General features: G+C 44.3%; 1 protein-coding gene across 3 annotated transcripts in view; it reads left to right on the plus strand.

Annotated features, from left to right (window-relative positions):
• LOC144685413 (serine/threonine-protein kinase Nek6-like) overlaps positions 1-26,804 on the plus strand; it is a 344,126-nt gene that overhangs the window by 29,630 nt on the left and 287,692 nt on the right. For 2 of the 3 annotated variants that reach the window (XR_013577721.1, XM_078549866.1), the window contains exon 1: positions 2,221-2,579. The exons of the other annotated variant lie outside the window; for it this stretch is intronic. The gene's annotated coding sequence lies outside the window, so the exon portion shown is untranslated. Of the gene's footprint in view, positions 1-2,220; positions 2,580-26,804 lie in introns of those variants that run through there. 3 annotated transcript variants of the gene reach the window in all.

The following is a 26,804-nucleotide window of genomic DNA, read 5'->3' on the forward strand; positions in this document are numbered from 1 at the left end:
CAGATGTGAACCTCATTTGACAACCTAATTACAGTGTTGGAAAGTGTTAGTTAGGATAATCTTAACAATTCTTAACATGATATAATCACATTCAGTTCTACACCACCGACAGCAATATAGCAGCAGGATGAGCTTTTTTTTAGTCATCTTCCTCTTGTTCCATTTTGTACCATATTTTGCTTTCCTCTCCTTTAGGTTTGTTTTACAATGTACTGTGTCTGACAGGGAGGGTTACATGTTTTCAGGCCTATGTCCGTACTTTTTTAACTAACCGCCAAAGTGGATGCATTGTTGTGATTGTAAGTGCATTTTTGGACGCATTGACATGGTCATGCAAATATTGACTGGAACAGCTCTTCCTTCCAAGAGGTATATGGAAGTGATGTGAGTTGATTATTTTCCCTATTCACATGATCTCATGCCTCAATGCCTCCCTGATGATGGAAGACTGCAAAAAAGTACGCAAATTATCCCTCTCCTTATCAATCGGCCTTAAAGATCTAGCATGCTAATACACGCCAAGATACCTCTCTCTGTGTATAGTGTCTCTCTTGATGGATCAGTGCAGGTGCACTTTGTAGAGTTTGGGCTATTCCACAGGGATACAAACCAGGAAGGCTCTCCGTTTGATTCTTGATCTACGCTGGGTTAATTTTTCGGAAGAGGGAGAGCAGGTGATGGAACATTCCAATTAGACGCTGTTTTAGAGGAGAACATAAACCAGGAAACCTGCTCTGGATCACTAGCCAGTTTGGCTACTTGACTATAGTCACTGCATCCAAAATGAATTCATTGTTTGAAGTGACTTGACAAGTTTCATCATGATGAAGTTCCAAATAAATGCACTTATTATAAACCCAGCCACCCTTCCTGGAAAATGTGCGGGCGAGGATGTAGGAAGAGTACAGGATCTGGCTTGGCTAGATGTCCCATTTAGTTGCATCATTGGACCACAAACACTGTCTTAAATTCACACACGAAGATTGCCACTTCAGTGAGGTACCAAAGGAAGGTCAGTGCCCATGGAACCATGGACCAGCTTCTGAAGATAAGGTTTGAGAAAAAAAATCTATAGCTTGTTAACAACGTTTGAACAAATGAAATCTATTCATGCACTTTTGAAGGGTTAGGTTACATAACCCATAAAATGTTTCAGCCTAATTTTTATCTCAAGAGTACCATTGGCTCTGATGCATGTTTAGGTGTATATCAGCCTGATCTCAAGCAAACTTTGCTTGTTTCGCTGAATTATTATTAATTCATATTATGTGTCAAAGGGTAGTTTGTTCTGTTAGAAATCTGAATCCAAACTGACAGAAAACTCAGAGCTCAGCCAAATTCCCTTTTGCATTGTTGACTTCAATGCACTTTCAGTGGTTGAGCTATACCACTGAGTGCATATAGAGGCTGCAAAAACCTTACATTAAATCAAACCAAGAATCTGCACCAAAGCTGGATCCTCCGTGGTGATGTGCATGGTATGCATAGAATGGAAGATAATGTTTATCTTTTAATACGTGCATGGTTAAGTTTCTCTTTAAATGTGTCGAATTGGTATACATGTAGGCACGTAGAATATCCAGAGATCTTTGATATTACATTATTAGATCATTAGGAGGTCCTGTGAAGGGGCCTTTGATTTTCATTGGTTTCGCTGCTTGCTGCTGCCAGCGGTGTTAATTTTTTGAAAATCTCCCCCCCCCGAGTTGTGGAAAGTCACGTTCGATCGGCTGTTCAAAACGGTGCCGGGAGTTCCTGCCGGAACTTTTCCCGTTGCTAGAATGCGAATGGTTTTAGTGGAGCAGCTCGGGCTGAGAGACAGAGCAAGGCACGTCTCGCACATCTGGGGCTGAGAAACTCCGTAGCTCTGCTTATGACAGATTGAAAGGAACTGTGCATTCCAGCGAAATTCAGAAGCATTCTGGGACAGAGGGAAAGAGAATGGCAAAAAGAGAGAGCTCATATAATTGTTACACTCACAAAACTGGTCAATCTGGCTTCGATTAAAAAAAGAACACAAGCCAGCTGAGCATGTGATTTGAGACAAAAAAGAGTTGAGCTTCAGCATTCTTTAGTAATACAAGGTTTCATTTATCAGCTCTTCAACTGGAGATTGCATGCTCTCTCTCTCTCCACCCCCCCCCACACCCGACTCCGTCAGCTTCCTTGCCATAACCCGCACCCCCTTAGCTGACCCCTGAAACCCCACCCCCTTCCCTCAGTATGGCAAACATCTGGTTTCAAAAAGGCTGCCGTTTCAATTTACTTTCTGCTGTCCTCGTGCGGTGTTTGCCTAAGGCCAAAAGGCCAGGAGAAGGGAAAAGGGAAGCTTTCAGTACATTTTTCACGCAAAGTCAACGTCCCCTCCCCTTCCAAAAAAAAACGGTCGTAACGTTTCTTCTGGGAGGCCTGCGTGGCATGTAAATTGAAACAGGCTTAGAAAGAGAGTGGATTTTCACGGAGCGCAAACACAAGTTGCTTCCCAAGGACGAATCCTTCTAGAATGCTTTAGTTTGTTTAATCGATTTTCCACAATCTGCAGTGCGTTTTCTGTGCCAGTCCACAAGCGACAGGTCCTGGTAGGTCTGGTTTTTTTCTTCCCCTGTGATGTTTCGTTATTACCTTTTATAATTAACTAGAATGTAACATGTGCTTTAACCTGCAATGGCTTTGCAGCAGATCTTTTACTGTTAAGCTTAACTTTTGTCTAATGTCTGCTCTTCACTGCGTATACATCTGTATTATATATGTATATATATATATAAATGCTAAAATTCCATCATGAGCAACTTGCCTCTTTTATCACCGTGAGGACTGTGGAGCTGCAGCAGTTTTGATCTAATGTAAATAAATGACAGCAGTTTCCTTTTGCCACAGAGCCACCAGCAAGGAAGTTTTCAATGTTAGAACCAACTTCCCCCGCACCCCCACCACTCCCCCACCCCCACCCCCACCCCCGTGGGCATTTTTCAAAGTAACTCTACAAAAGTTTTCAAAGTAAGTTGGCTAAAGTTTTGCTGCAGATTTTATTTGGCCTGAATTTCACGCCTGGCGTGTGTGCGCGCCAAGTCAGCGTTTCCCGGAAGCGGGTGCGAAATGCCCTTCTGCCCCGTCACCCGGCCCCACCCTCCACCAAACGCAAATTTCACGACGGCTGCCCGATCAACGGCCAGCCAGCGCGAGACGCGCGCTGAGAAAGCCCTCGGCGCTGCTGAGATGGGCACGGGGACGAAGGCGGGCGCCGACGGCAGCGAGGGTGCGGGCGGGGTCGGGCGGGTCTCGCGAGCTCCCTGAGGGCGGACAGCTGCTGCGGAGCTGCCTCAGGGGAGCGCCAGACCCTTTTCGGGTTAAACATCAAGGAGAAAAATGCACCAAACTGTGTTCTAATGCAACGCGTTCGAGCACCTGACAGCAGAACTCAAAAAAACAAATCTGTCCCCCCCCACCACCCACCAATATCATTTTAAAAAAAACGATATTTCACCCCCCTCCCCCCCCACCCTGGACCTTTCATCCTGCCCTCGGGTGAGGTTTTGTTAAAAACGGGCTGCCCGCCTGCCCATTTTGCCCGTGCGATGAGTGCAGAATCGCACTGGGCAATGTAAAATCGTGGACAATAGGGTTTTTAATGGCCTTAATTGGCCCTGTAATTGTCGGTGGGCGGGGCTCCAGCGCACACCCACCGACCTCAACATTGGTCACTCGCGCGATGACATCAGGACAACCGGCCGTCCAATCAACATGAGATTCTGGCATGTTTTGCTTATTAGTTACGGTTTGGAAGTGCACGCTATTTTGCAAGTGTGAACATATGAACATACATATGAGCATACGGAATAAGTTCATAAGTAGACCATTCGGCCCCTCGAGGCTGCTGCACCGTTCAATAACATCATGGCTGATCTCTCATGCGTTTCGAATTCTACATTCCCTTGTACCCGCTGATAACCTTCGATTCCCTTGCCTATCAAGAATCTATCTGCCTCTGCCTTAAAAATATTGTGACTCCGCCTCCACCACCTTCTGAGGCAGAGAGTTCCAAAGCTGCACAACCCCCTGAGAGAAAAGAATTCTTCTTATCTCTGTCCTAAAAGGGTGACCCCTAATTTTAAAACAGTGCCCCCTAGTTCTGGACTCCCCCACAAGAGGAAACATCCTTTCCATGTCCACCTTGTCAAGACTGTTCAGGATCTTATACACTTCAACCACTCTTCTCAACTCCAGTGGAAACAAGCCCAGTCTGTCCAACCTTTCCCCATGAGACAACTCGCCCATTCCAGGTATCAATCTAGTAAACCCTCTCTGAACCACCTCCAAAGCATTTATATCCTTCTTTAAATAAGGAGACCAAAACTGCACACAGTATTCGAGATGCGCTCTCACCAATGCCCTGTATAACTGAAGCATAACATCCTTACTTTTATGTTCAATTCCTCACATAATAAAGGATAGCATTCCGTTGGCCTTCTTAATTACTTGCTGTACCTGTATACTAACTTTTTGTGACTCATGCACTAGAACACACAGATCCCTCTGCACCTTAGAATTCTGCAGCCACGGTCTATTTAAGTAACACTCTGATTTTCATTCTTCTTACCAAAGTGAACAACTTCACATTTCCCCACATTATATTCCATCTGCCAGATTTTTGTTAACTCACCTATCCTATCTATATCTTTCTGCAGCCCCCTAATGTCCTCTTTACAACATACTTGCCTACCTATCTTTGTCTCATCTGCAAATTTAGCCACGATGCTTTCACTCCCGTCATATAAGAGATTGTTATAAATTGTAAAAAGTCGAGGCCCCAGCACAGACCCCTTTGAGCCTCCACTTGCCTCATCTTGCCAATCAGAAAAAAACCCATTTATGATACTCTGCTTTCTGCTAGCCAGCCAATTTTCTATCCAGGCTAATATGTTACCCCCTACACCATGAGCTTTTATTTTGCGCAATAATCTTTGATGTGGCACCTTATCAAATGCCTTCTGGAAATCCAAGTACAGCACATCTATAGGCTCCCCTTTATCCACAGCGCATGTTACTCCTTCAAAGAACTCCAAGAAATTTGTCAAACATGATTTCCCTTTCACAAAACAATGCTGACTACCTGACTACCTTGTGTTTTTCTAAGCGCCCAGCTATAACCTCCTTAATGAATTGTGATGTCTTCCCCACAACAGAAGTTGAGATAACTGGCCTATAGTTTCCTGTTTTTTGCCTGCCTCCCTTCTTGAATAGAGGGGTTATATTTGCTACTTTCCAGCCTGATGGAACCTTTCCAGAATCGAGGAAATTTTGGAAAATTAACCCCAACGCATCTATTACCTCATTAGCCACCACTTTTAAGGCTCTAGGATGAAGTCCATCTGGACCCGGAGACTTGTCGGCCCACAGCTCCATCAGTTTGCTCAGTACCAGTACTTCCCCAGTGATTGTAATTTCACCAAGTTCCCCTCTCCTTTCCACCTCCTGATTTACAGCTATTACTGGAATGTTTTTTGTATCCTCTATAGTGAAGACAGGAGCAAAATATTTGCTCATTTCATCTACCATTTTCTTATTATCTACTATTAACTCCCCATTGTCACTCTCTAGAAGACCAACACTCACTTTACCTATCCTTTTCCTTTTTAAATACCTGTAGAAACACTTGCTATCCATTTTAGACTTCTAGCTAGCTTCCTCTCATACTCTTAATTTCTTTCACCTGATTAACATTTTAGTCATTCTCTGACATTCTTTATATTCTGACTAATCCTTCGACCTGCCACTCATCTTTGCGCAGTTATATGTTTTTTCTTAAGTTTAATGCTTTCCTTAACTTCCTTAGTTAACCTCCTTAGAATTTTTCTTTATAATAGGAATATATTCATTTGGAGTATTCTAAAATATCCCTTTAAATGTCTGTCACTGCTTCTCTATTGACCTATCCTCTATCCCAGTATCCCAGTATCCCAGTTCACTTCAGCCAGCTCAGCTTTCATGCCCACATAATTGCCCTCATTTAAGTTTAAAATACTAGTCTTAAACCCACTCTTCTCCCCTTCAAACTGGATGTAAACTTCAATCATATTGTGGTCGCTGCTACCTAGGGGTGCCTTTACTCTGAGGTCATTAATTAATCCTGTCATTTTACACAATACCAAGTCTATAATAACCTGTTCTTTGGTTGGTTCCAGAATGTGCTGTTAAGAAACTATCTCAAAATCCTTCTATGAACCCCTCATCCAGGCTACTACTGCCAATTTGATTTTTCCAATGTATATGTGGATTAAAATCACCCATGATTATTGCCATCCCTTTATCACAAGTGCTCAATATTTCTTCTTGTATACTTTGTCCTACATTGTGGTTACTGTAAACCACTCCCGCTAATGACTTCTTTCCCCTACTATTCCTCACCTCCCCCCCATACCGATTCTACATCCTGATCTCATGAACTAAAGTAATCTCTAACTATTGCACCAATGCCAATCTTAATTAACAGTGCTGCCCCTCCACCTTTACCTAGCTTCCTATTCTTCTTGAATGTTATATACCCCTTAATATTCAGGGCCCAGTCCTTGTCATTCTACAGCCACATCTCCGAAATGGCTATCATATCATATTTATTTACTTCAATGAACACTATCAATTCATTATTATGAATGCTACACACATTCAGATACAGAGCCTTTAGTTTTGTCTTTGGTTATCTTTGTAACATCTAGTCTTGACTGTTGGTATATTCTTAGGCTTTTTCTCTCTGTCCCTTCCTTCCATTCTCTGACCCTCATTTCCCACATTGCTATTTTGCTCTCCTGCCTTGACTCTACCCCTTGATTTGCTGCATCTACCCAAACTTGATTCCTCACCTCCCTCCTTTGTTTAGTTTAAAGCCCTGTCTGCTTCCTTAGTTATATGGCTCACTAGAACGCAGACCCCAGCACAATTCAGGTGTACACCATCCCAACCATACAGCCCCCGCTTTCCCCAGTACTGATGGCAGTGCCCCATGAACCCGAACCAACTTCTCCCACACTAGTCTTTGAGCCACACATTCACTTCTGTAATCTTATTTGCCCTATGCCAATTTGCATGTGGCTCAGGTGTTTTTAACTTGGTGTCTACCTGTTCATTCTGACTGTGCAGAGCATCCTTCCTCATCCTGCCTATGCTGTTGGTACCTATGTGGACCATGTCAACTGGATCCTCCCCCTCCCACTGTAAGTTCCTCTGCAGCCCTGAACAAATGCCCCAAACCCTGGCACTGGGCAGGCAACATAGCCGTCTGGACTCTTGCTCTTTGCTACAGGGAACATTGTCAACTCCCCTCACTATACTGTCCCCGACTGCCACTACATTTCTTTCTGCTCCCCACCACTTTAATGGCTTCCTGTACCATGGTGCCATGGTCAGCCAGCTCATCCATCCTGCAGCTCCCACTCTCATCCAAACCAGCTGAAAGAACCTCAAACCTGTTGGACGATTATGGACGCTCACGCCAATGCACTCCTGCCCTCTGGGTGCTGCTTCAGCTGCAGTCACACCCTCCTGTCCCTGACCACTGACCAAATCAGGAGACCCTAACCTAAGGGGTGTGGCCACCTCCTGGTACAAAACGTCAAGATAACTTTCCCCCTCCCTGTGTGTGTGTAGTATCTCCAGCTTGGCCTCCAGCTCAATGGGCTGAATTCTGCCCCCGTTGTGGGGGAGGTTGCTGGGCGGGAGTGCTTCCGATCGGCGCCCCCAATCGGAGGCGCGGTACCATTTTTCGTGAGTGGGCCAATTAAGGCCCGCCCAGTGTGACGTCCGCAGGGAAGCGCTGTGCATTCCATGTGTGGCCGGGGGGGAGGAATCCCAATATCGAGAGTGCGCTCTTTTGCACATGCGCACAAAAGAGCACACTCATCTCCCTGAGGCTAAGTGCAGCCTCAGGGAGATCGTCTGTAAATGTAAAAAAGACAAAAATAGAAAAATAAAATTTCCCTTACATGTCCCCTCATGTGACAATGTCACATCAGTTGGGACATGTCCATAATTTTGACACAACCTTTATTAAAAATTTTTAAAGCCCTACATGAAACCTCATCCCGCCGGTGGATGAGGTTTCATGTTTTTTCTCGTTCCCGCTGGGGCTCCTGGCCTGCCCACCGACCTTAAGGTTGGACGGGCAGGTCCTTTAATTACTTAATTGACCCTGTCAATGGCCTCAATTGGCCATTGAGAGGTCGGTGGGTACACAGCTGATTCGGCTGCGCCCCCGCCTTTCTGAAAATTTAAATCAGGCGCGGTGATGTCGGGAGTTCCCCCCGATGTCACCGCGCATCATTTTACGCGTCGGTGAGCGGGCCCCGCCCCCGCTCGCCAACGCGTAAAATTCTGCCCCATGGCTCTGAGCTGATGTTCCTCAAGCCACAGACACTTACTGCAGACGTGTTTACCTGGATCACACTAGTATCCAGGAGCTCCCACATGCTGCAGCCTTGACACATCACCTGTCCTGCCATCCTTAGTGTGTTTTAATTAAATACTTAATCATTTTATTCAATTATCTCTTTTATGTATTCTATTAATCTTACCTAGTAAATTCCTATACTATTTTAAACCTTAGGAATAGAATAGAACTTAACCATTCACCAGATACTCACCAAACAGCTAGCTCCTTCTCCTGTGGTAGGGCCAGACCTAGTTTCTACAGGGTAAAAATGTTAGAAAAAGCAAAGGAGCATCTCCTCCCCTCCTCACCAAACTCCCTTAACTCACCAAACTCCTAGCGCTCCATTGAAGTCGCACTGCAGTGCTGGGTCTCACTGAAATATCTGAATTTAAATGCTCTGAAACCAAAGGCACTAGCTGAGCCCAGGTACAGAAAAAAAACAGTCCAAGCTAGTTTCCTTAAATAACTATCTACAGTCGCTCCCCAGTGGATAGCTTCTATCTCCCTGCTTGTGCGCCTGGATAAGATTTAGAATTTAAATAGAACTTGCAGTTAAATGTTAAACGCTAAATACAAATAATATTAGGTGTGTAGAAAGAGATTTAAGGTTCTCTGAACTCACCAAACTCGCAGCACTCCATTGAGATTGTACTGCAGCGCTAGGTAACACTGCAATGTCTGAATTGACAGGCGCTGGAAGGAAAGGCACTAGGTGAGCCTAGGTAAGATACGGTTAAGTTATTTTAAATACCAAAATAATACTTTTTCTAATTTTCCCCTGTTCCCCCAAAACCTGCTTTGTCGTCCCCCCCCCGTTTTCTTCCCACTTTTCGTTAAAGGTAGAGATTCATACTTGGGGGACACTTGCAAGGTCTCAATGGCTCATTCAAGTGATCACCTTGCATTTGTCAGCTTTCACTCAGTTGGTAGCTCTCTTACCTCTGAGTGAGAAGGTTGTGGGAAGTCTCACTCCAGAGGTTCAAGCACAAAAATCTAGGCTGACACTCCAGTGCAATACTGAGGGAGTACTGGCTGTTAGCGATACTGTCTTTTGGGTGAGATGTCAAATCAAAGCCCCATCTGTTCTCTTGGGTGGACAAAGAAGACCCCATAACATTATTTTGAAAGAGAGCAGGGGAGTTATTCCTGGTGTTCTTGCCAATACTTATCCCTCAATAAACGCCACAACAAACAGATTATCTGGTCATTATCACACTGCTGCTTATGGGAGCTTACCAAGTGCAAATTGGCTACCACTTTTCCCTAGATTCCAACAACGACTACATTTCAAAATACTTAATTGGTGTAAAGTGCTTTGGAACGTTCTGAGCTTGTGAATAGTGCTTTAAAATACAAGTATTCTGTATGTCTTATCCTGGGTAATGAGTGTTGACGGGTGTTGTAGGGTGGCTGAGTTGTACTTTTAGTGATAGAGTTGATCTGCAGACATTTCTTGGGTGGAAACATTGGGCTGAATTTTCCCCCCGTTTGCGGTGGGGGGGATGTTGATGAGCGAGCGCGTGCAGGCGTGCTTCCAATCAGCGCCCCCGATTGGAGGCGGGGGGCCATTTTACATGGGCGGGCCAATTAAGGCCTGCCCAGCATGACATCTACACAGAAGCACTGTGCGTTCCCTGTGCAGGCAGGGGGGGAGGAATCCCTAAAATCGAGTGCGTGCTCTTTCGGAGATCGGCTCTACTTTCAACAATATTAAAAATAGAAAAAAAAAATCCCTTCCATGTCCCCTCACGTGACAATGTCACAGAGATGGGACATGTTCATAATTTCCATAACAACTTTGTTAAAATTTTAAAAACCCTGCATGAAACCTCATCCCTTAAGGTTGGACGGGCAGGTCCTTTAATTGTTTTAATAAGCCTCAATTGGCCATGGACAGGTTGGCGGGCCCACTGCTGATTCTGCTGCGCCCACCGACCTGGAAATTTAAATGGGGCGGGATGACATCGGGAGTTCCGCCCGACCTCATCCCGCGTCATTTTACGTGTCGGCGAGTGGGCCCCGCCCCCTGCTCACAGACGCGTAGAATCCTGCCCATTAAGTTTATTTACAATATACTCAGCACCAACTGCAGTTTTCAACTCCAGCTCTGTCTCTACACTGACTGCAGAGGTAGCCCCGCGCTACTCTCCTAATGGTTACTATAGATCATGTGATCTCTCCTAACAAGTATTATTCTTAAAGGTACATTACACACGAAGTAAAACCATAATTACTGCAACGGGTTACCCAAATTGTAGGGGGTATCTTAGCCAGTTACCCTGAGCCGACTGCAGTGCCTCCAAACTTGGATGGCTATTCAGCCTCCCTAGCGCGGCGCCAGGAATGAATACCCTTTTTGGGGTATAAACCTGTGTCATTCTGAACAAGTTGCACGCTGAGTAATGTTTTTTATGTGGTTCATGACATCAGAGGCTGAGGGTTTTATGAATTGGAAACGAAATATAAGCATTCGATGAGCAGCTGCGTTTAAAGTCAGAGGGGAGAACAAGCAGGAAAACACTTTGAAAAGCTGAATTTGTCGCTGGTTCAGATGATGGCCACGTGGGCAAAAGGTGTTCTGTCAAAGCAAAGTCTTGAGGGACACGGGGATATCAATCTTGTGCTCAGCATCCAAGTGATAATATTTGTTTCTCCAGAAACTATCTTCAACTATATTATGAATAATTGAAATTCTTGCTTTTGGGCCTTAAGAAGATGGATTATTATTTTACTCATATAGATTTTATTTGTGACAGAAGTCTGGTTCTAAACCAGGTTGAACTACCCGGAGTGTAGTCTGATTTCCTTCCTTTCCCTCTAGGATTCCCTTCCTGGTGCAACCACTTCACTGTCTTTGCAAAGCTAGGAGTTTGCAGTCACAGTGTAGGAAACTTAACTCATTAATGTGTCTTTTATATTGGCATCAAATAAAGAACCCAGGGCTGAGCAAAACAATTGAGCAGAACATTTAAAATCATAAACAGATTGAAGGGGTGCTTGCTTGTTTTACTTTGGATTTTGGAGGAGGTGTTAAACTAAACTCCTGGTTATTGGTTAGGTGGATATAAAAGACCCTAAAAGGCACTACTTGAAGAAAAGTAGGGAGGTCTCCTGGTAAAATGGTCACCATACCTCCCTCATTTGTAAAATTTAAAGTGCATATCTGAAAAATGGCTAAAACCATCTGTGATGGTTGTTTGTTCTCACTTGGTTATATGCCAAACATGTGAAAAATGAATTGATTATCATAGGTAAAACTGGGTCAATCATTGCTCCATAAAACTGTGTCAACACAGAAAGGGTTCCTGCCAGGTGAGTAAAGTCATTAATAGCCCCACCCCTTTTAAAGAGCCAGGTACAATGGGCTGAATGGCCTCTCTCTCTCTCTCTCTGTGCTGTAAGTTTCTATGTTTGTAACCTGACTGCACTCAATTGTCTGTAGCTCAGTAAAGGTTGACAGGTTGGAGCTGTTAAACATGTGCTGCAAGTTTTTTGAACCTCACAGAGTGTACAAAGGTAAAGAGCACACATAAAATAAAGCAGTTATGACTGTTCATGAGTTTATAATAGCATGTGGGCGTATGCAGGTGAATGGGTTTAACGTGTTAAATATTGCATTTGACTACCCGACTAACCAATAAAGTTTATGGCTTAGTAAGTAATCAAATTGAAATGGCAATTGAATGATTAAATAGTTAATGATTTTAAAAGGCCAGGCTGCCAAGGCGTGTAAATAAATGATGAAAGCTGTTCTCTCTCTCTCTCTCTCTCTCTTCCTGGATTGCTCCACTTTTTCAGGGGACTGCAGTGTTCTTAAATATGGCCAAAATCTCACGGAACAAACTAAAATCTGACTGTTTGCCAGCGCCTGTAACAAATAGTTGCTGAAGGCAGTATAAGAATGGGGGAGAGGGTAAATATAGTGGGTCCCCACCATTAATCAACCAAAAATTAATTCTATCCAACAATAAATCAATGACTAGAAAAATTAATCATAACCACTGCACCCCTATTATTCACTAGTAAATACATGCCAGGTATGTTTCAGCACATTCCTATGCAAATTTAACCCAATTTATTTGGCTCCATGTGCAATGCCTTGGAATGCTGTTCACAAGAGGAACTAGATGGGCAAACTCATGTGGTGGCTGTTACACATGCAATCCATGCTCTGTAACAAGCCACACACTTTCCTGTCTTGATTGGAAATGATCTGTCTGCTTTCGCTCCTTGTACAATTACTTCTGCTTTCAGCACAGACACATTACAACTGATGCAACTTCCTGCACCATATTGTCTTTTTATAACCTCTACTCTCCTGACTGACATCATGCAGGATTTATTTAGGTCGAGTGTGCAGCCCTGATTTTCAGCTGCACACCAAGCTGAAGGGCTTCTGCAAATGGCTGCATTCCTTCCCTGCCAGTTGTATGGTGGTCTTGAACCTCATCAGTGCCCAAGTGATCACATTAGGCTTATACATTCATAACTTGTCATAGACGGAAGGCGGATGTGACTCGTCACTTATTATTTAACTATGCGCAGTCTTTCAGTGAAGTTTATTGAGTGTGTGAGCTTTTAGTATCATCTGAGCTGTGAAAGACGCACAGCAGTTGCAATTCCAGATTTTGCCCTTCCAAACTTGGGTTGTGCCTGAGCAGAGCATTTTGAACGATGTTAACATGAGAGTGAAGTATTGGTGATGGCAGTGGTGGGAAGAATTTGAGGTGATGGATTAAGGGTATCATTAATGCATATTGGCTATCGTATAAGATTTCCACCATTTAAATAAACCGAGTAACAGCAATGGCGTCTTCAACACCTTCCTATTGGGGGAAGCCAGATAAGCAGATGAGGGGGAACGGAATGGAAGGTTATGCTGATGGGATTAGGTGAACAGGGTTGGGAGGAGAGTTGAGCCAAATGGCCTGTCTCTGTTGCATGCATTCTATGTAATGCTACAGTGCCATGTAAATCACATTACAGTTACTGCAAGTAGAAAGACATGAGATTAACTCTAGGATTTTATTTTATTTTTTAGTTCATTATTTTGGAGTTTTCTCAAACAGATCCGTCGCGGCACAGAGGCAGGTCTCTCCTGAGGTTAACTCACAGGATATTTGTGAATGCCATAAAGAGGAATGGGTAGCTTCAAAAATTCAGGTTCATTGCAAATGATAGACTTTTCCACCTCGAACCTTTTCAGTGTTGTGACCATGTGCCATGTTTAATCGCTTTTCTATGAAACTTCCTTCACTTGCTTGCATTTGACCACAAAGATAGTAATCATACTAATAATAATAGAAATACTATTTGTAATAATGACAGATAATGCTGGAAATGAAAAGAGCATTGATCAGCATATGAAAGATAGGGCAGGTTAACATTTCCGTGGTGAAAGATTCCACTCCAAACGTTAGCCTCTCTTTATGATATTGATTGATCTGCTGTGCACTCCCAGTTTTAATTCAGATATATCCAGTATTTACATTTTTTTCTTTTGACCTCTTACAATATTTAATCCCTGTCAATGTAAATGGCTACCAGACACCTAATAAGTTACCAATTTTACACAAAATATGAATACATTTTCTTTTTTTGAAAAGGTTTTTGACTTAAATATTTTAGTACTGAATTCAGTTTGTGGAAGACTATTTGGGCAGGTTCATCGTTTTAATTTGAATAAATTATTCTTTTTCTATTTTGATTTTCATCCTCTCACATATATTCTACAGTTAGCAAAGCAGATAGATGGATCTCAGCCTCTCCTCTGGTTGCCACTTCTAATCTTGACTCATGTTTGGAAGAGAGAAGGTGTGTCTACATCAAGCTGTTAGTAGACAAGATGTCAGTTCCCATTTAAAAAATATTCTCAGGATGCGAGGTGTCACTGGCAAGGCCAATATTTATTGTGTATCCCTAACTGCCCTTGAGAAGATGGAGGTGAGCTACCTTCTTGGACCACTGCTGTCCATCTGGTACATCCACAGTGCTGTTAGGGAAGGAGTTCCAGGATTTTGACTCAGTGGCAGTAAAGGATTGGCAATGTAGTTCCAGGTCAGGATGGTGCGTGGCTTGGAAGGGAATTGCTGATGTTCCCATGTACCTGCTGTCCTCATCTTTCTAGGTGCTAGAAGTCACCAGTCTGGCAAAGGAGCCTTGGCGACTTGTTGCAGTGTATCCTGTGCATAGTATACATTGCAGGCATGGTATGCTGATGGGGGATGGAGTGAATATTTAAGGTGGTGGGTTGCAGGTCAGGAGGACTGCATTGTCCTGAATGGTGTTGAGCTTGTTCAGTGCTGTTGCAGCTGCATCTCTCCAGGTAAGTGAAGAGCGTTCATAGCACACCTGACATGTGCCTTGTCGATGGCGGAGAGCCTTTGGGGAGTCAGGAGGAGTGCAACTTGCCACATCATAACCAGCGTCTGACGCACTCCGACAGCCATGGCATTTCTGTGGCTTCTCTAGTAGAGTTCACCTACTCAGTGCATCCACCATTGTTGAGTTCTATTCTGAACTTAATAGGGGTCATCACCCTGGACATTGAGAGGATTTGAGTAGCCTGGGACACCCTTAAACATGCCTGTGTGCAAAGTCACCCTCTTTTAACTGCTGTGTTACCCAACAGCTGGAACACTGGGCCAGCTGTTTTTTTCATGTGTCTCTGTGTCGCATGTGTAAGGAAGGCCAGGAGCAGAAGAACAGATGAAATGAACCAGGGCAGCATAAGAGAGAAGGAAAATATCTTGTTGACTAATTCTTCATTCGGCTGGGGAAATGATAGTTTAATGCTTTGTGAAAATGCTTTCTTGCCGTGAATGGCTCAACTTCTATTCAACTGGCTGTTGGATGCTTTTATTTTTCATAAGCTTGCAGAATAACATAAGAGACTCCGTCATTGGGGTTAACAGGGAAGTTTTATTCCTAACCCAAAGGAATAAAGTTTACAAAAGAGGCAGAAAACCCTGGGAATGCACAGCAAGCCAGTCAGTATCTGAAAGAGAAAGGTGGATTTGGTTAATGTTTAAATGTTAATCTGCCTTTCCCTTCTAGGTACTCACTGGGGTCCGCTGCACAGTTTCAGCATTTTTGCTTCTTATTTGGGAAGTTTCAGCAGCCAGCAGATGTTTTTAATCTCCAATTTATGAAGAAAATCTGCCTTCTGAATGAAACACTGAGTAAAACAACCCATTTACCACAAGAAAGTATTTGTACACTACAGTACAGCTGCTTGAAATTAATAAAAAAAAATGTGACTTAATAATTTACAGTACCACATCCCTAATGGGTTACAAACTTATCAGCAACGGCCCATAAACTAAACAATGAATCGTAGTTGCAACTGTGATTTGGTTCTTGAGAGGGATTGGTTTCATGTCTGGCTAATCCTGAATTATGAGTGAGTCCCGAGTGTCCGTGGAGAGGAAAGGTTTTCCATCATCCCATCATGCTCTGTCCCAGTGTCTGGAGATATGGGAGAATATTGATGCTCCCCGCCTGCCCATTTGAAAATCCTGACTCAGTATCATACTTGATGAGCATTCATTCCGAACTCCCTATTTTCCTGGTAATCAACTGGGCTGATGGGACTCAGGGTTTGACTTGTTAGAGGCAGGGGGAAGGGAAGAAAAGTGAAAGAGAAGCTCATTATGAAGACGTGCTGTCTGATTGACTAATCTCATTAGCAGTTGTGCTGGGGTTACAAACTCTGGCTGGATGTATTCCTGGAGGTTCCATCGTGTGATCCTTTACCTCCATCTGGGCCGCTCCCACACAGCCACCATTGGCTAAAAAATGTCTATCTATGTGGCACACCCCACTTCTGATACGAAACTCATTGCGAACAGGCTCTTTACTATTCAGTTAGATGATTCTTGACTGGCAGTCAAACAGCCAATTTTGCTTTCTACAATACTTTTACAGCCAGTCAATGAAAGTGCACAAAGAAAGTGAAATCAACGGACAATTTTTATTAATGCCCCCTATGATTTTTCTCCTGGCTCTCTCTGAATAGTGCCCTGGAGGCTAATCTTTAATTTCCCCAGACTCAAGGTGAATCCTGGAGGGTCGGTAACCCTGAGGCTGTGCCTCCAGATGTCTAACCCTAAGCTCTGGAATCTCCTCTGTAAACTTCAGCATCTCTCTCTCTCTCACACCTTAAACCTATCTCTTTGATGAAGTGTTTGATCGCCTATCCTCTTAGGCTCAGTGTCCCGATTCATTTTGTCTGATTATGTATCTGTGAAGTGCCTGGGGACGTGTTACTTTGTTAAACGCGTTGCAGAGATGCCAGTTGTTGATCAGAGGCAATGCTTATGGCTGTGCAAAAGACTGCAGTGCAACTGACCCAAGACTTTTGGGAAACAACACACTGCAAGGATTTAATGGAGAGCATACGTGTCAGGAGAAAGCCAGGATGTTAAGTTAATGATTTTCTGGCGCTGGGAGCAATGGTCCCAAACCCACCCATTCCAAAACGCACCCACCCCAAAACACAACCAACCCCAAAACATACCCGCCCCAAGACACGCACCCACCCAAAAACACACACTCCCAAAAACACATCCACTTCACAAAACATCCACCCAAAAACACCCATCCCATGGTGTGCCCACTCCAAATCACAACTAATCCCAAAACCCACAGACCTCAAACCACACCCAGCCCAAGACTCACACCTACACCAAGACACACCCACCCCATAAAACAAATACCCCAAACAATACACACCCTCTCAAAACCCTAAAACCCACATACCTCAAACCACACCCACTCCAAAACATACCCACCCCAAGACACACACCCACCCCATAAAACACATACCCCAAACAACACCCATTCTACAATGCACCCAACCCAAAACACACCCACCCCGAAACAAGAGCCAACGCAAAACACGCCCACCCAGAAATAAACACTCCCAAAAACACACCCACTCTTACACAGACTCACCACAAAACACAGGCTCACAAAAATGCACCCACTTCACAAAACCTCCACCCAAAAACACACACATCCCACGATGTACCCATTCCAAAACACAACCATCCCAAAACACACCCGATCCCAAAGCCCATGTACTTCAAACCTCACCCACCCCAAGACACACACTCCCAAAAATGCATCCACTTCACAGAACATCCACCCCAAAACCAACCCACCCCAAAACATACCCACCCCAAAATCCACATACCTCAATGCACACCCACCACCAAACACACACCCATCCCAAGACACACCCACCCCATAAAACACATCCCCCAAACAACACCCATTCCACAGTGCACCCAACCCAAAACACACAAACTCCTAAACACACCCAACCCCAAAATACACCCATCCAAAAACACACCCATCCAAAAGCACACCCATGCATGAATGCAACGACCATGAAACGCACCCACCCTGAAACAAATGCTCCCAAAAACACACCCACTCTTACACAGACCCACCACAAGACACACGCTCCCAAAAATGCACCCACTTCACAAAACATCCACCCAAAAACACACCCAACCCAGGATGTGCCCGCCCCAAACACATCCAATCCCAAAACCCATGTATCCCAAAACCCATGTACCCCAAAACACACCCACTCCAAAACACAACCAACCCCAAAATCCACGCACCTCAAACCACACCCAGCCCAAGACACACACCAAGTCCAAGACTGATGCTCCCAAAAATGCATCCACTTCACAATATATCCCCCCAAAAACACACCCATCCCACGATGTGCCCGCCTAAAACACAACCATCCCAATACACACCCAATCCAAAACCCATGTACCTCAAACCACCTCCACCCCCAAAACACACCCACTTCACAAAACATCCACCAAAAACCTCACCCATCCCACGATCTGCCCACCCCAAAATACACCCATCCTAAAACACAACCACCCCAAAACACACGTACCTCAAATCACACCCACCCCAAAACACACACCCACCCCAAAGCACCCACACATCCCAAAACACACACCCACCCCAAAACACGCTCCCAAAAATCCACCCACTTCAAAAAACATCCACCCAAAAACACACCCATCCCATGGTGTGCCCACCCCAAAATACACCCATCTCAAAACATAACCATCCCAAAACATACCCAATCCCAAAACCCACAGACATGAAACCACACCCACCCCTAAACACACCCAACCCAAAATACACCCACCCCAAAACATACCCATCCAAAAACACACCCATGCATGAATACAATGACCATGAAACACACCCACCCCAAAACAAATGCTCCCGAAAACACGCTCACTCTTACACAGACCAGCCCCAAAACACAGGCTCCCAAAAATGCACCCACTTCACAAAACATCCACCCAAAAACACACCCATTCCACGATGTGCCCACTCCAAAACACAACCACCCCAAAACATACCCGATCCCAAAACCCACGTACCTCAAACCACACCCACCCCAAGACACTCGTTCCAAAAATGCACCCACTTCACAAAACATCCACCCAAAAACACACCCATTCCACGATGTGCCCACTCCAAAACACAACCACCCCAAAACATACCCGATCCCAAAACCCACGTACCTCAAACCACACCCACCCCAAGACACTCGTTCCAAAAATGCACCCACTTCACAAAACATCCACCCGAAAACACACCCATCCGACGATGTGCACACTCCAAAGCACACACACAGACACGTGCAAACACACACACACTCACACACACTCCAGAACACACACCCAAACTCCGACACAGACACACAGACACACACTCACAAACACTCTAAAACACACACACACGCACCAAAACACATAAACATGCTCCAAAACACACACACAGACTCCAAATACACACACACACACTCCAACACACACACACACACTCCAAAACACACACACAGACTCCAAATACACACACACACACACACTCCAACACACACACACACACACTCCAAAACACACATACATAAACACACACATACATAAACACACACATGGACATACACACACACAAACACTCCAAAATCATACACACACTCCAAAACAACCCCACACACACACTCCAAAATACACACACTCCAAAAAACACACACACGCACACACATGCACACACACACACTCCAAAACAAAGACACACACACAAACACTCCAAAGCACACATGCACACACACGCAAACACACACACTTTAAATTACACACACGCGCTCCAGAAAACAGAGACACACACACATACTCCAAAACACACACACACACACACACTCCAAAACACACACACACATACACTCACATTCCAAAACACACACACACATAAACACACACATGGACACACACACACAAACACCAAAATCATACACACACTCCAAAACACACCCCCCACACACACATTCCAAAATACACACACTCCAAAAAACAGACACGCACACACATGCACACACGCTCCAAAGCACACACACAATCACATTCCAAAACACACACACTCCAATACACACATACACTCCAAAACACACCCAAGCACACAGACATTCCGAAACACACACACACACACATACACACACTCCAAAACACACACACACCAAAACACACACACTCCAAAACACACATACACACACACACTCCAAAACACACACACACACTCTGAAATACACACACACATACACACTGCAACACACACACCCCCAAAACACACACACTCCAAAACACCGATACAAACACACACACACACACACTCCAAAACACACACACACACACACTCCAACACACACGCACTCCAAAACACACACACACATAAACACATGCACACCAAATCATACACTCACTCCAAAACACCCATACACACACGCACACACACGCTCCAAAACACGCACACACAGACTCCAAAACACACACACACACACTCTGAAATACACACACACACACACACTCCAACACGCATCCCCCCAAAACACACACACTCCAAAACACCAATACAATCACACACACTTCAAAACACACACACACACACTCCAATACACACATAAACACATACACACACACACACAAACACACGCACACCAAATCATACACACACTCCAAAACACCCATACACACACACACCCGCTCCAAAGCACACACACACACTCAAAAAAACGCAGACACGCACACACATGCACACACTCCAAAACACACACACACTCCAAAACACACATACACACACTCAAAAAAACACAGACATGCACACACATTCCAAAACACACAGAAACACATATACACACTCCAGAAAACACAGACATGCACACACACTTTAAAACATACGCACACTCCAAAAAACTCATACACACACACACATGCTCACTCCAAAATACACATACACGCTCTAAAAAACACACACACACCAAAACAGACACACACATGCACACTCCAAAACTCACATACACACACACACACACACTCTGAAACACACACACACACACACGCTCCGAAACACACACACTCCAATACACACCCACACTCCGAAAAAAACACACACAGACACACTCCAACACAGACTCCAACACACACACACATAAACACACACATGCACACACACATACACAAAAATCATACACACACTCCAAAACACCCATACACACATGCACACTCCAAAATACACAGACATGCACACACACACTCACACACTGACACACACAAACACTCCATAACACACTCAAACACACACACACTCCGAAACACACACACACTCCGAAACACACACACACTCCGAAACACACACACACTCCAACACACACACACTCCAAAACACACACACACAAACAAACACACACACACCAAAATCATACGCACACTCCAAAATGCACACACACACACCAAAACAGACACACACATGCACACTCCAAAACACACATACACACATACTCCAAAACACACACACATAAACACATACAGACACCAAAACACACACACACTCCAAAACACACATACACACACACACTCCAAAACACACACACACATAAACACACACACACACATAAACACACACACACAAACACACATACACCAAAACACCGATACAAACACACACTCCAAAACACTCACACACACACACTCCAAAGCACACACACTCCAAAACACCCATGCACCCACACATATACACACCAACACACACATACTCCAATACATACACACATAAATACACACACACACACAAACACACACACACCAAAACCATACACACACTCCAAAATACCCATATACACACAAACGCTCCAAAGTACACACACACACTCTGAAAAACACAGACACGCACTCAAATGCACACACACTCCAAAACACACACAAACACTCAAAAACACATACGCACACTCCAAAAAACACAGACATGCACACACAGTCCAAAACACGCACACACTTTAAAACACACACACACTCCAAAAAACCCATACACACACACACATACCCACTCCAAAATACACACAAACACCCCAAAAACACAGACTTGCACACACATGCACACACTCCAAAACACATACACACACACTCCAAAAAACACACACACTCCAAAATACCCATATACACACAAACGCTCCAAAGTACACACACACACTCTGAAAAACACAGACACGCACTCAAATGCACACACACTCCAAAACACACACAAACACTCAAAAACACATACGCACACTCCAAAAAACACAGACATGCACACACAGTCCAAAACACGCACACACTTTAAAACACACACACACTCCAAAAAACCCATACACACACACACATACCCACTCCAAAATACACACAAACACCCCAAAAACACAGACTTGCACACACATGCACACACTCCAAAACACATACACACACACTCCAAAAAACACACACACTCCAAAATACTCACACTCCAAAAAACACAGACACGCACACACAAACACACACACTCCAAAACACCAACACAAACACACACACACACACTCCAAAACACCGACACAAACACACACACACTTCAAAACACACACGCACACACTCCAAAAATCACAGACATGCACACACTCCAAAACACACACACACACACACACACTCCAACACACACACACTCCAAAACACACACACACACACACAAACACATGCACATCAAATCATACACACACTCCAAAACACCCATACACACACACACACACACACACACATGCTCCAAAGCACACACACACACTCAAAAAAACACGGACACGCACATACATGCACACACACTCCAAAACACACACACACTTTAAAACACACGCACACTCCAAAAAACCCATACACACATGCTCGCTCCAAAATACACACACACTCCAAAAAACACACACACTCCAAAATACTCACACTCCAAAAAACACAGACACGCACACACAAACACACACACTCCAAAACACCAACACAAACACACACACACACACTCCAAAACACCGACACAAACACACACACACTCCAAAACACACACACACACTCCAACACAGACACTCCAAAACACGCACACACTTTAAAACACACACACGCTCCAAAAAACCCATACACACACACACACACCCACTCCAAAATACACACAAACACCCCAAAAACACAGACTTGCACACACATGCACACACTCCAAAACACATACACACACACTCCAAAATACTCACACTCCAAAAAACACAGACATGCACACACACACACACACACTCCAAAACACCGACACAAACACACACACACTCCAAAACACACACACACACACACTCCAACACACACACTCCAAAACACATACGCACACACTCCAAAAATCACAGACATGCACACACTCCTAAACACACACACACACACACACACACACTCCAACACACACACACTCCAAAACACACACACACACACACACAAACACATGCACATCAAATCATACACACACTCCAAAACACCCATACACACACACACACACACACACACATGCTCCAAAGCACACACACACACTCAAAAAAACACGGACACGCACATACATGCACACACACTCCAAAACACACACACACTTTAAAACACACGCACACTCCAAAAAACCCATACACACACATGCTCGCTCCAAAATACACACACACTCCAAAAGACACACACTCCAAAAGACACATACACACACACACTCCAAAACACACATGTACACACTCCGAAACACACACACCCACTCCAACACACACACACACACACACACACACTCTGAAACAAGCACACACACAGACACACTCCAACAAACACCCACTTCAAAATACACACAAACACCCAAAAAAACACAGACTTGCTCACACATGCACACACTCCAAAAATGCATACACACACACTCCAAAAAACACACACTCCAAAACACCGACACAAACACACACACTCCAAAACACACACACACACTCCAACACACACTCCAAAACACACACGCACACACTCCAAAAATCACAGACATGCACACACACTCCAAAAAAAACACACACACCGACACACACACACTTCAAAACACACACACACATAAACACATGCACATCAAATCGTACACACACTCCAAAACACCCATACACACACACACGCTCCAAAGCACACACACACACTCGAAAAAACACAGACACGCACATATATGCACACACACTCCAAAACACACACACACTTTAAAACACATGCACACTCCAAAAAACCCATACACACACATGCTCGCTCCAAAATAAACACACACACTCCAAAACACACATACACACACACACTCCAAAACACACACGTACACACTCCGAAACAAACACACACACAGACACACTCCAACACACACACACCCCAAAACACGCACACATAAACAGACACACTCCAAAACACACACTCCAACACACACACACTCCGAAACACACACACATAAACACATACACTCCAAAACACACATTCCAACACACACACACTCCGAAACACACACACACTCCAACATACACACACTCCAAAACACACACACACATAAACAAACACATACACACCAAAATCATACACACACTCCAAAACGCACACACACTCCAAAACACACATAGACACACACACATACTCCAAAACAGACACACACACAAACACACACACACAAACACACATACTCCGAAACATCCATACATACACACACACACTCCAAAACACACACACACAAGCATACACACTCCAACACACACACACTCTAGAACACACACACACATAAACACACACACACACAAACACCAAAACACACACTCCAAAACACACATACATGTAAACACACACACACATGGACACACACATAAACACACACACACACACATAAACACACATACACCAAAACACTGATACAAACACACACACTCCAAAACACATTCACACACACACTCCAAGACACACACACTCCAAAACACACACACACCAACACACACACAGTCCAACTGACACACACATAAACACACACACACCAAAATCATACACACACTCCAAAACACCCATATACACACACACGCTCCAACGTACACACACACACTCCAAAAAACATAGATACGCATTCAAATGCACACACACTCCAAAACACACACAGTCCAAAACACACACACATTTTAAAACCCACACACACGCCAAAAAACCCATACGCACACACACACACGCCTGCTCCAAAATACACACAAACACTCCAAAACACATACACACACACATGCACACACAAAATACACACATGCACACACTCCAAAACACATACACACACACACACTCCAAAACACCCGTGCACAAACACACATACATAAACACAAACACACACACACTCCAACACACACACACTCCAAAACACCCATTCACACACACTCCAAAACACCCATACACACACCAGAACACATGCACACACACTCCAAATAACACAGTCTTGCGCATACATGCACACACACTCCAAAACATACACACACTCCAAAACTCACACACACTCCAAAACACACACACATTCTCTGAAACAAACACACACACAGACACATTCCAAAACACACACACACACACACACACACATACACAAACACACACATACACAAACACACACATACACAAACACACCAAAATCATACACACACTCCAAATCACACACACACACACTCCAAAAGACCCATGCACACACACTCCAAAATACACACACACACACTCCAAAAAACACAGACATGCACACAAATACACACACACTCCAAAGCACACACACTTTAAAACACACACACACTCTCCAAAACACACACATGCACACAAATACACACTCCAAAACACACACTCCAAAACACACACACACACACACACACACACACACATAGACACTCCAAAACGCACACACACTCCTGGGCACACAAACGCACACACACACACACAAACACACTCCACACCACACACACGTGCATATAAACCCTCCAAAGCACACACAAACATATACACATGCACACACTCACGCACTCCAAAACACACATGCACACACACTCCAAAGCACACACACATCCTCCAAAACACACACACACACACCAAAACACACACACTCCAACATACCCACACCCACCCATACACACACACCAAAACACACACACAGACATTCCAAAACACACACACCACACACACACAGACACTCCAATACACACACACACACACACACAGACACACACTCCAAAACACACACATGCTCCAGAACAGACAGACACACACACACACCAAAACACACACACACACCAAAACACACACACTCCAACATACCCACACCCACCCATACACACACACCAAAACACACACACAGACATTCCAAAACACACACACCACACACACACAGACACTCCAATACACACACACACACACACACAGACACACATACTCAAATACACACACGCACACATACACACACACACACTCCAAAACACACACATGCTCCAGAACAGACAGACACACACACACACCGAAACACACACATACACACACTCCAAAACACACAGACACACTCCAACACACACACATCCACACATACACATCCACACACACACACTCCAAAACACACACACAGATACTCCAAAACACACACAGCCACACTCCAAAACACACACACGCACACATTCCAAAACACATACATCCACACATACACCACACACACACTCCAAAACACTCACACAGACATTCCAAAACAGACACACACGGATACTCCAAAACACACACACACGGACACACACATACTCCAATACACACACACACACTCCAGAACACACACTCCACTGCACATACACGCCCCAAAACACGCACACACACTCCACACACTCCAGAACACACACATACACACACACACACACTCCAGAGCACATACACTCACCCCAAAACACACACACAAACACACACTCAACACGCTCCAAAATACATGTACACACTCCAAAACACACACACAC

Source organism: Cetorhinus maximus, chromosome 10 (genome assembly GCF_964194155.1).
Source record: "Cetorhinus maximus chromosome 10, sCetMax3.hap1.1, whole genome shotgun sequence".
Taxonomy (NCBI): domain Eukaryota; kingdom Metazoa; phylum Chordata; class Chondrichthyes; order Lamniformes; family Cetorhinidae; genus Cetorhinus; species Cetorhinus maximus.